Raw genomic sequence first — 7,797 nt, 5'->3', positions numbered from 1 at the left:
TCCATTCTGTAATGTATCATTACATAAAAATCTTCTGAGGTCAGCCAGTAGTGTGGGAGTTAAGGCAGTTGGATCCCTCATTTCCTCAGGAGGCTGAATGACCCAAGCCTGTATCATTATCACAGAATTTTTCATTGATTCCCTTTTCACATTTAGTATTTTCTATTCTACATTGTTCAATATCTCATATATGTTCCAAACTGCTCTAGACTTTCTTGTTGTATAGGTTTTCTTTCACTAAAGAGAAGTGATTAAAATGGCTGTTTTTTGTTTGTTGGTTTGTTTGTTTTTTGCCTCTAGTCAGTAGGAATCACATTACCCAGTACTATGGTGCTTTCTGAACATAAAATAAAGTGTTAACAAAATGTAAATCTTTCATAATGTCAAACATACTTGTTTTGCTGCTATTAGTTTCATGTTACTTCTCTTCACAGTTTTCCACTGCCCAAATGCATCTTCACTCCTATTGTGGAATGAATGCTAGATGGCAAAACAGAAGTATTACTGAATTTTCTATTAATGTGCCATGCTTTAAGACTTACTATTCCTGCATGTCTAAATGCAAGAGTTACACTAATACACTCAATAGCACTAATGTTTAATGAAAAAGTTTGGACAGCAGAATGTAATTAACAAAACAAAACAAAGAAAACAAGATTTCTTTTTTTAGAATGTCCTCCAAATGGAATTTTTATTATAATTCATAACTTGAAAAAAATTTCTGGTGTGGACTATCTAGGCAACATGGTACAATTTTTTTTCTCTTAAAGGGGAGAAAAAGAGCACTTTTGTGTTTCACCAGGAACAACCTTAGCTGGCATTTTGGGACTGCAAAATTGGTCTTTTTGCACTGGTATAAGAGTTCGTGGTGGCCCCGTGGTACCCTGACCGGACTTACCATGTTGGTGCTGTTTGAGGTCGGCTATGCCATCTTTAAGGTTCTAAATGGGAAGAAGTTTCAGGAGGTTGGTAGGAAAGAATTCGAAAGAAGCTTCAGGGGGTTGTGGAAAGAATTTGAAACTTTAGATAAAGCAAGTAAAATAGTAAAATTAAAACATTTTGAGAAATTTCAGGATACAGCAGAAGCATTAGCAGCATTCACAGTCCTGACAGAGGGCAAAATCTATAAACGACTGAAGAAAGTTCTTGAGAAAATAATCTAAGCAGCTCAGGAACCTCTGGCTATTCCTGATGCCGAACTGGGAGAGGATATAAAGGAGAAATTGAATCTCAGCTGTGTCCATAGTCCTGTTGTTAATGAACTTAGCAGTGGAATCCATTCACAAATGGATGGATTTATCCCTGGAGTAGAATCACTCAATATAGATTGAAATTTATAACTGATAAAGTGGACACAATGATTGTTCAGGCAATTCCTTGTTAGATGATGAGGACAAAGAACTAAATAACTACATAATGAAGTGTAGAGAATGGTATGGCTGCCATTTTCCTGAATCAGGAAAAGTTTTTTCACATAATCTGACACATTGCAAGTGTTTACAGAAAGTTGAGGACAGGAAGAACGATGCCTCTGCCCAACTTTCTGAATTGTTGCCAGAAGAAGTTGAAGCAGAAGTAAAAGCAGCTGCAGAGATATCAATGGGAAGAGATTTCAGAAGAAGTTATCTGCAACATTCTGCATCTTTGTACCCAGGTGATATAAATAACTGAATATAGAACCCAGTTCTATCAATATCTCTAAAATCGAGTGGTGGCCATCACACCCAATGTCACAGTTATGCTTGAGGAATTATCTGGAGCACGGCTTACTCCTCACACAGGTTCTTTTTTTGAATTTGGCCAAGCATGCAGCTTCTATAGGTCAGATTCTTGGAGCATAAAAGGCACTCTTCAGAGCCCTCAAGTCTAGAAGAGATACTTCTAAGTATGATCTCATTTATCACACTTCACTTGTAGGCTAGACAAGCCCCAAACACAAAGGACAGATTTCTCAAATGCTGGTAGCCAAAATTGCTTTGGCCATCCATTATTATATTTTTGGTGAGGGTTCTAGTTCTGCAATGGGAGTTGAGAACAGAGCCAAATTAGAGGCCTAGTTGAGAGCCTTAGAAGATAGAGGGATAAGAAAAATAAGTGGAAAAGGAGAGGCATCAGCAAAAGCAGAAATATTTGAACATAAAAGAGAAGTGAAGACTTACGATCCTTCTGGTGACTTCACACTTCCAATCTGTTCTAAAAACACACACACACACAAAATAGAACAGGTAGATAAAGAGGATGAAATTACTAAAAAGAAAAGTACAAAAAGGCAAGATTAAAATTAAAGTTGAAGAAAAGTAAGAAGAAAATGTGGTAATGGTAGAAGAGGAGACCTCTGTGAATAAGGAGAGGAAGAAGAAGGAGGAGAGGAAGAAGAGTAAAAGGAGGAGAAGGAGGAGGAGGAGGAGAAAGAGAAAGAGAAGGAGAAGAAGAGGAAGAAAAAAGAAGAAAAATAAAAAAGATAAAAAGAAACACATTAAGGAAGAACTGCTTTTTGAGGAAGAGCCATATACCAGCATAGCAATTTCTAGCCCAGAGAAGGAGAAAAAGAAAAAGAAAAAAAAAAGAAAAAGGAAGATACTGAAGACTACCAAAAGAGGAACATAATTGTACCTGCTGGGTAGCATCATGCTTAATATGCAGTTGGGAGTATGCCAGAGATGCTGTCTAGAGTAATCAAGGGAAAGTTGGATGAAACAGTGATTAATGATCAATTGCTTTTCAAAACCTACTTGTGTCTTGATATCAACTCTGTTGACCTTATTATATTGTCATTTTTCTTAGAGTCTTTGATATACAAATAAAAACGTTTTCTTTGTAAAAAAAAACTTTTTCATCAATTACTGAAAATGACTGGAAATCCATAGAATTCTTTTCAGATTATCCTTTAAATCCTTAGTTCTCACAAACTCAAATCTAGGCAATTATCCTGTTAGGTCATTCAAGGTAAGTCTTTTGAAGTTTGATTAATGGGGGGGGGAGTATTTCAAATACTTTTTCTGTAACACTGTCTTTTTCTTCTTATTATTAACATTATGTCTATGTCTGGCTTAATGATTATCTATCATACATGTTTTATATGATTTTGGAGTTTTTGTCACTTTGATCCCATAAAGTGTCAAATTAGCATGTTCATCTTAATTTCTCATGAGGGTTTTTTCCTTGAAGGACCTGGTCCTAAATGGAGTAAATGAGTGAACCTTAAAGTACCTCTTAAAGGATAATTGATTAATGTTATAAACACTAACTAGTTAGTTAAGCAATTCTATAATAATTAGTCATCTGAAATTGGGAAACCCACTTTAATTCTAACAATGATGTTTTTGTGTTCAGATAGCCAAATTGTGAGACAAGATTAGCTTTTTTTGCTATTATATTTATCTAACTTTCAGAGAAGCTACAGATAGGCAACAGTGCATAATGCGCAGAAAGGCATTGCAGTGGTCTTGTAATTCCCAGGTACAATTTTAAACATTGCACACACAGGATCGTGAGAGAGGAGGCTGAGTAAGAGTACACCATCTACTTTCCAAAAGCCCTTCAGTCTTAGACCCCTACCTGGTAAGCCCCTCCAACATACTTGACTGGAATCTGAGCTTCATGTAAGGCTGCTACATTGCTGGTTGCTCTTCACTCTATGAAGAATGTATTGGGAACCAGCAGTTAGTGTAATGGCTATGTCGCTGGACTCCCACATAGTCAACCGCGGTTCGTGTCCCGGACCCGGTGGCTTAAAAACTCACGCCGGGCGCGTGTGCGTGTGTGCCCAAGATCCCAAGAGGAGAATGGAGGAGAAGGGATTGCGGCGTGACCATCCCCCCTGGGGGGTGATTTCTCGCTTTCTGTCTCTATGTCTCTCTCTGTCTGTCTGGCGAGCGCACGTGCCCTACAGTGAAAATCTCTCCAAAAAAAAAAAAAAAAAAGAATGTATTGACAGTGAAATACAGCTTCTCAGTTTAGCACATAATCCTCCATCTGTTTCTGATTGACTTTAGATCCAGGGTAAACACACTTGTAAACAATTTCCTGAGTTAGTGTTTTTAAGTAGTATTTGACCAATGATAAAATTATCAAGTATCACCAAGTATCAAGTATCACAGACCATTTAATAATCATTTCTTTTCAATAATCTGATCAATCTTGTATTATTTATAAATGTTACACTAATAATGATCCTAGCTTATATTACATATTTATAGACATACTACTTTATAAAAGACATACAACTTTTATGTAAATATATTTCCCTAATATTGTTATTATCAAATCATTTCTGTGTTTAATAAAATAACATTTATTAAGGATTGTTTTCATAATAATTAATTATAACATAGTTACACAAAATAAACTAGAAGTAGAGCCTGACAGTGGCACAGTAGTAAAACAGCATTCTGTAAGGCATATCCTCATAGGAAAGTTATGGGTTTGTGTCTGGAGGCCTTCCTGAGAATACTATGATCTGAGTTGGCTGAGGCTGAGGGTCGATTGTGGTGTCAAAACCCTGTCAGGGGTGCTGTATCTCTGCATCGCTTTAACAAAATAAATAATCTTTTTTTTTTAAAAAAGTTGGTTTTTCTTGAGTTTAGGGAGGTTAGCCCCATGACCTAGTGGATAAGGAAACTTAACCAGCTGACCAAACATGTGGTTCCAGTCTCAGATCCTATAGCTTAAAAAACACACTGGGCATGTGTGCATACATGTCCAAAGAAAACTAAATGTGAGGAAGACAACAAGGAGAAGGGATTACAGCATGACCACAGCCCATTAGGAGTGCCTTCTCTCTCTCTCTCTCTGTATCTCTTGAGCAAGGACACATAACTTCTGGCTATTAAAAACAGGTTGATTTTTTTAATGGTAAAATAGAAGCTATTATATATTAAAATGGGAAGCTTAAAGAAAACAACAAAACATACTAAATCATTATGTAACCCAAATTTAATAATCAATAATTGCATGCAGAAAATGTAAGCCATTTGCTATAACTGCTGGATAAATAATCAAACTATTATGTCTGGCAATGCATATATTTCTTACATGATCTTTGCTTCAGCAATCTCAATTATGTGGAAAATATCATCTTCTAAAATAATAAAATTTCCTCTTAATTTCCATCTGCATTTTAGATAAAATGGCTCCTCACGATGTCACTGTTTTCCTTAGATATTGACTTTGGGGAACAAAAGATGTAACTTAAAAATTATATTCAGGAAATATACTCTTATTTCATGCAAGTTGCATTAGATTTTTATAAAATTATTTCTGTATTTATTTAAAATTCATTAATAGTTTTTCTAATATTCATAGTAGTGAACAACTTTGCATCTCTTAGGGATATTACATTGATCTTTATTGTGATGATGGTCATTATATCGGGTTTGCACATTGTTGTACAGCTGCCCATGGTTCTTGCATAGGTTTGTCATGTTTTGATACAAATATCAAGCAGACTTGAGGAGAACACAGAAAGGATTGCAACATGGCCATCCCCCTTGGAAGGTGTTGTCTCACTCCTTCATCCCACCCATCCCTGTCTACTGTGAGCATATGTATCCTCTGGCAAATTAAAAAAAAAAAAAAGAAGAAGAAGAAATGGGCAACCTGAACAGATAATTCTCAAAGGAAGATGTATACATGGCCAAAAAATATATGAAAAAATGTTCAACATCACTAATCATGAGGAAAATGTAAATCGAAACTATAGTGAGATCTCCCTTAACCCTTATAAAAATGCTATTGTCAAAACCAAAGGATAGTAAGGATCAGCAGTTAGAGTAATGGCTATGTCACTGAACTCCCATGTAGTCAGCTGCGAGTTCCAGGCCCAGTGGCTTAAACTCACACCGGGTGCTTGTGCGTGCATGCCCAAGATCCCTAGAGGAGAATGGAGGAGAAAGGATTGTGGCGTGGCCATCCTCCCAGGGGGTGATTTCTTGCTTTCTGTCTCTCTGTCTCTCTGGCGAGTGCATGTGCCCTATAGCAAAAATCTCTCAAAAAAGAAAAACAAAACAAAACAAAGGATAGTAAGTACTGGAGTAAGTACTGGTGAGGCTGTGGAGAAAGGGTAACACTTGTGCACTATAGAGAGGAATGTAGACTTGTTTAGGCACTGAGAAAAACAGTGTGGAGATTCCTCAAAAATCCAAAAATACTATTACCTTTCCTCTCTATATCTTACCTTTCCATGTATATTTAAGTAATAGAAAGTCAAACTCTTCAAGAGGTATTTGTACATCCATCTTTATTGTAGTACTATTCGCAATAGCTAAATGACATGGATCCAATTTGAGCAAGCAATAACTGATGACTGGATAAAGAAAATGTAGTATTTATATGCAGTGGAGTGCTACTCAGCCAATGGGGAAAAAAACAAAAAAAAAAAAGGAATTCTTGGCATGTGAGACAAAATGGATCAACCTACATGAAAAAAACATTAGTTGAAATAAGCCAGGTTATGAAAGACAAATGCTGTGTGCTCATGTTTAATCAATACCAAGTGTCCTCACTCACTGGTAGAAGTTAAGTGATCCAATAGCATAGAAGCAGAAAAAGTAAATGGTAGTTATAAGATGGTAGATGGGGGTGGGGTATGTGGGTGGCCTGTAGAATTTAGCTAAAAGACACAAGATAGCATGTAAACAAGTGAAAGAGGTTTTGGAACGACATATCACAGTAAAATAATGAAGGTTGGTGATAAAATAATACATACTTCCAAAAAAACACTAAAGTGATTTTCAGGTATGTGCAACACAATGTGTGGTGTTGAATGCTGGGAATGATAAATGTATTTATATGATTGATTTGATCATTGTACGCAGTATACATACTTCAATAAATTATACTATACCTCAAAAAGGTATAAAATAATTATATACAAATTAGAACTTATATTTTTTTTAATTGAGACTTTCTTTTTCTCCATATTTTGGAACAGTTTAAATGGCACTGAAAAGATCAATTCTTTAAATGTTCATCAAATTCCCTGTGACATTTTCTAGACTTGGCATATTTTTGGATGTTTATGACTTGAGGAAAGACTGGACTAGGTAAAGATTAGACATAAATTTTTTAACGTGTCTTACAATTCATATTAATTTTCACAACTAGTTGCATGCTCCACTGACACACAAGCCAAGTGGTTCAGTGTTAAGAGATTTACTGCTGAGTGAAGCAAGCCAGCCTATGAAGAAGAGGTATTGTATGTCTCCACTTAATATATACTGTGTCTGCACTCTATGACTGAAACTCATTGACTAAAGGATATAGAAACACAATATGTAGATGTAAATACCATATATAGTGTGTGTGAAAGAGGAGGGTCTGAGGAAGGACATTTAGAAGAAAAATAGGGAGGCAAAGCATTAATGGCACAAAATAATGTGGTATTATCTGTTGAAGATGTTGTGTTGTTTTATCAACTGTACTAGGGAGAAATGTTCACCTGTTGAAATATTCACTTTGTAAGCCAAATAATAATGTGATTGAATGTATAAAAGAAAATGAAATGAAAAAATAAAAAATGAATAAAAGTTTTATTCATTAAAAAACAAAAGCATCCTTTACTCAATCAGTTTGAGTCATAGAGTGTGAACATTCGGTATGTATTAAGTGGGGACATACAACAGAAGCATCCTTAATCAGTTTGAGTCATAGAGTGTGAAAATTCGGTATGTATTAAGTGGGGACATACAATGTCTCTCCTTCATAGCCTGGCATGCTTCACTCAGCAGTAAATCTTCCATATTCTTCCACTTTCTGTCAAAAGCCAAAAGTGTTTTGTTGTTTTTTTTATGACTGAAT

General features: G+C 35.7%; 1 pseudogene; it reads left to right on the top strand.

Annotated features, from left to right (window-relative positions):
• The first annotated feature begins 899 nt into the window (after positions 1 to 899).
• On the top strand, positions 900 to 2,607 carry LOC102482003 (nucleolar protein 58-like; annotated as a pseudogene).
• Positions 2,608 to 7,797: the final 5,190 nt, after the last annotated feature.

The sequence above is a fragment of the Tupaia chinensis genome, unplaced genomic scaffold (genome assembly GCF_000334495.1).
Source record: "Tupaia chinensis unplaced genomic scaffold, TupChi_1.0 Scaffold000008_1, whole genome shotgun sequence".
Lineage (NCBI taxonomy): Eukaryota > Metazoa > Chordata > Mammalia > Scandentia > Tupaiidae > Tupaia > Tupaia belangeri.
Note: the sequence above shows the minus strand (reverse complement) of the source record. Positions and strands in the feature narration are given on the sequence as shown.